The 4,890-nt window shown below is 41.1% G+C and overlaps 1 long non-coding RNA gene across 2 annotated transcripts in view; it reads right to left on the minus strand.

Annotated features, from left to right (window-relative positions):
- Nucleotides 1-3,399: 3,399 nt before the first annotated feature.
- LOC111664912 (uncharacterized) overlaps nucleotides 3,400-4,890 on the minus strand; it is a 6,451-nt gene continuing 4,960 nt past the window's right edge. The window contains exons 3-5 of one of the 2 annotated variants that reach the window (XR_015438029.1): nucleotides 4,605-4,756; nucleotides 4,389-4,510; nucleotides 3,400-4,304 (exon numbers count right to left, since the gene is read on the minus strand). This is a non-coding gene — a long non-coding RNA (uncharacterized LOC111664912). The remainder of the gene's footprint in view (nucleotides 4,305-4,388; nucleotides 4,511-4,604; nucleotides 4,757-4,890) is intronic. The other variant, XR_002761464.2, reaches the window with a different exon arrangement.

Below are 4,890 nucleotides of genomic sequence, written 5' to 3' on the forward strand. Positions count from 1 at the left end.
TGTGTGTGTGTGTGTGTGTGTGTGTGTGTTTTCCATGGACAATGCACATGAATCAGGTTCAGCGTTGTGTTTCTCTTTGGCCAGATGTTAGATCAGCTATTAAAACAACAATAAAACACGCTAACATGTGCTGTGTGTTTTATTGTTCTCGTGATCTCAGTGGGAACAAATAAAACTGACTAATTAACTCAATAACTCACTAAATAACATTTTGTGATTTTAAGACATTGTGACATATAAGAGATAATATGTAATAAATTCACAAACAAGCTGATGCACGTGATTTAACTCACATGTAAAAACATTCATTTCTCATCTTTTAAAGTAAGAAATATTTTTTATTTATAGTTGTTATGGTTTTATCTGCGTTGTTATATTGTTTTGATCTAACAGTCGTTTGAGCTTTAACAGAAATGTGATACTGGCAATATGAAATATCATTTAAAGTTTTAGAAGTACAACTAAAGTTCAACTGATTTCACTCATAAAATGTGAACTGACACACAAACACACATACACACACACCTGTGGTTAATGATTACACATTATCTACACACCTGTGTTCTTGTTAGTGTGTTATAGAAGTAAAACAGTGCGACTTTATATATATATATATATATATATATATATATATAGTGTGTGTGGGGGGGTGTACAGGTGAGATATAAAGATGGTTATGACACACACACACACACACTAAAGTAATGATGCAACAGTGTGAGGCAATCAGTCTAAAACCAGGAGTGTTTTTCTTAAAGGAATAGTTTCATATTTTGGGAATCACACATGAGGCGGGGCCAGAAAGGTGGTCAGGTGCTCAGGTGTGCCGTGCCCCCCCCCCCCGAGTAGGAAGGTACATAGACAGCTGGTTTGTTCATATCAAACCTCTAAGTGACTGTTGTTTATGTTTCTGTGTTGAACAGTCAAATGAGCGGAGAGGCTTCGGGCTTTTGGGGGTTAAGAGACCAAACAACTACAATAAGGACACAAAGCGACCACGAAGAAACGAACAATTACAACAAAGAGTTGCAACATGACCACAAAGAGACTCACGAGGCCTGCAAAGATGAGAAACGGTCACAAAGAGACATAAAACGACCACAAAGAGACACAGAAGTTCTCCAAAGATGTGAGACGACCACAGTAAAACGGCCACGAACGCTGTGGCCGTGTCAGTGTGGCGGTCTCGCTTCTCTGTGGGATTTCCAATGATTATATTTCAACTTGTTATTTGGCATAAATTCAATTATACAACATTCAGATTCATTACAACCTTATTTCTCCCTGTGAGGGGAATTTTATACATCAGCTCACGGTCAACAAATACACAAAATAATGTGGAAGACCTTCGAGAGCTCCTGGAAACTCAAGTTTGATTAGTGATTAATTATAGTAAGTTTAGTTAATTTAGTTGCACTGCTTTTTTGAAGCTCGTTTTTCAGCTGTTCCAGTTCTAGTCCGACTCTGACCTCTAGTGGCCGAACAGCGGTACTGCACCCAGAGACACATGGCTTTCTGTCTTTTTTTATTCAATTTTTATTCAAAATTTTAATTGCATCATGTATATTTCTCACTTTTAAAATAACAAACTGTATTTAAACATCATATATTGTTTGAAAGCTCTGAGTATTTTAAAATCCTCACATCGCCTTGACACACACAGAATGTGCGCAGTGCATTAAAGCAGACAGATGTGCGCACCTCTGGTTTTTCCCTGCACGCCCCGTTTCCTGTTCTTCCGATTTACGAAACCGTCACAGGTACGAAAAGTTTCTGCGTTTGTTTGTTCCACACTTTACTTTTCTTCCGCTGTTATTCACATTATTGTGGAGAAAGACTCGGCCCGGGTCTGGGCCCAGAGATCCGGCTGAAGTGCGGTCCGCCACAACCGGGCCAGAAGCAGCCGCCCGTCATTACTGTTCCTACTGTTTTCCCCACGTCAGCCCTTCACTGATGCAGGATCACAATCAGATTACATCAATAAATAGCAAAAAGCAATAAACTGCAGGTGGTAAGTGAAGGTAAACTGCAGCTGTGCACGAAGTTCAAGTTACTAATAAATAATAATCACAACCTTCATAAACCTACAGGTCATTAATTAGAAAGTCATTTTGACTAAATGACAGGCTTAAATGTCACGTGTTACTCCTGGGCCCACGGACAGTTCAGTCTGAATTATCTGTCCTCAAGATAGAAATCAGAGAGAATCCAAGATTAGCACGAGGAGCTCTGACTGAAGAATCAACAGATGTGATCTCCAGTAAAATATTGATTAAATGTCAGAAGTGACAAATGAAAATGTGGAATGCAGGAATTACATTCCTCTTTTTAATTGAGTCAGGCTACTGAAGTTATATAGCTAATAATAATAATAATAATGATAATAACTTTTATTTTTTATAGTGCCCTTCAAGGCGCTTTACAGAATAATAAACAAGACAAGACAGAATAAGCTGAAATGACTTTGAGCCACTAAATTCCCTCAGTAACCCTGTAATCTACAGGAGCTGTGTAGAGTCCTATCTGTTTCCAGGGACAGATGAGAGGAACTGAGAGAGTGAAAGAAGAAGAGAAGAGGAGGGAACGTGAACAGAGATCAAATAAAATACTGTCTGATAATATTACAGTACATGTCCATGTTGTTTATCCTATGATGCTATTCTTTAAAGAAATGTAATATCATTAGAGTAAATGTTCTTCTGTGATATTCAGTTCAGAGTCGTGAAGACATTTACTCGGCCTTGTTGTGGATCAGTTAGAGCAGCGCATATTATTATGGTCTGGATTTAAATGTAGATTTGTCGTCTCAGCATTAAATGTGTGAACTCTCGAAAATAGGTGTCAAGATTAGTGATGCTGTTTACGCCAAATTCATTCCCCACATATGTCATGTGAATTCAAAATAGTCACATCAGACAATCTTTGCCTCTTTTTATGTGGCAGTAGTGAAAATTAGTCTTTGTTAAAATCTGTTGTGTTGTGGTTTCAGAATGATGGAGACAGAGGAGGGTCTGGATGATTGTTTTTCCTGGGCAACTTTCATCTTTTTCCCAAATGATGTTCAAATGTCTTGACACAGTAAAAAGCACGTAGCTGCTGTGAATGGGGAAAATAATTCCCGGGGGAGCATGTCCCCTGAACATCTTTAAATTGGGATTAAGCCCCAAATGTTTACAATGTGTGGCCCCGCCCCTTCACGAACCAATCATGTTTCTTAAATGAAAATCTGAGATTTTTTTTCTGCTTCCTTTAAATCAAAAATCAAAAAAGTAAAAAGGAAACAGAGTAAAACTACAAAATTACATTTGGATTTCTGTCATTAACAGTTTGTGGCCTCCTGTGACTGTGGAGCGTCAGCTGTTTGATGATCCAACATCAGAAACCCCCCCCCCCCCCCCCCCCCCCGGGCTGTGACAGGCAGCGACTCTGTCATCATGTGACACTGCAGAGAGAATGAGGCAGTGCAGAGGTCTCACTCTGCTGCCAGTTCTGAGCACCAAACTCCTGATGACACAAACAGTGGTGGAAGTAGAACTCAGATCCTTTAAAGTGGTAACGTGTTCATGTCAAACCAAGCGGCAAATTGCCGTGACGTCACCCATTGGTTTGTGAAGTGCCGTTTTGAAGCCTTATGGCTTATAGGTCGTCGCCATCTTGGTTTTTTGGAGCCAGAAGAAATCATATTTGGATGAGAGGGTGGAGCTGGGGAGGAGGGAGAGCTGGATCTGACCTGTGTCCCTGAGGAAACCCAGTACACTAAGAATATGAACAGACTCCAGAACAACTTCTCCCTCAGAACATGAGTCTGCTTCATGTGTGACACACAGACTGGTGAATAACGGCTCCTTCCCTCCATCACTTATGGACGGCTGCAACAGCTTCCGGTCAACCTGTCAGACTGTTGCACCGTCCTCACTGAGCTATGAAGGATTATTTTACATCTCTACTATAATTTATACTTGTTAGTAATTAAGATTTATCCACCTCTTTATGATGCAAACTTGTCTTGTGACAGTGAAGTTCACCTGCACCTTCATTCACAACTGTATTCTAGTTTTAATTTGTCAGTTACAGGTGATTGTAAATTGTTGAAATTAATGTAGTTTTAATGTGAAATAAAGTTTTTGATGAAGCTTTGCTTTGTTGATGGTTTTTATGGAGCGTGTCTGGTATGAATTTTTCCTCACGGTCCCTCTGGACCACGTGGCCACCGGGTGAAGACGCAGAGCCGGTTGCAAACGGCCTCCACCAGGCGGCTAACACTGGCCCAGTCTGCAGGGCCCGAGTTCAGTCCAAGAAGACAGCTGAAAGATAATCAGAGAGCAGTGTGTGTTAATATAGATCTGATATTCATTAGAGGAAACAGTGATATCTGAAGTGAATCTCACCTCTGGAGACTCTCCTTCCCAGGACAGGAGGTGTTCTTCCCCATCGCTGCCTTGAACGGTCACCTGGGCTGCCTCTCCTGGTCTCTGGGAGGGAAGACAACTCGCTCTTCCTCCTGCTCTGTCTGGCAGGTGTTGCCAGGAAAATGAATTTTATGTTTGCATGAAATGATAATACACAATATACTTAATCACAAGCTCTGAGACACACACATGTACCTGAGATGAAGTGGTGAAGGTGGAAACCAGAAGACTGACCCCGCCCTCTGTCAGTCTACCTGTCTCTGTGTACAGCTGCACCTGCTGGGTCCTGAACGCAGGTGAGGCTCCTCTGTGTCTCCATGTGTCCTGACTGCAACAGTCAGGCTGAGCTAAAGAAAACAGGGGGGAGAGGTCTATATACTGTACAGTCACATTGCTGCCATTATTATTGTTAGCACTATAACTAATCAGTCATTATTGTAGAATAAAACAGAGCCCCCCCCCATGTCACCTTCTGTTTGTC

Source organism: Seriola lalandi, unplaced genomic scaffold, assembly GCF_002814215.2.
Source record: "Seriola lalandi dorsalis isolate HSWRI2012SDOR001 ecotype SW California unplaced genomic scaffold, Sedor1 jcf7180002054609, whole genome shotgun sequence".
Lineage (NCBI taxonomy): Eukaryota > Metazoa > Chordata > Actinopteri > Carangiformes > Carangidae > Seriola > Seriola lalandi.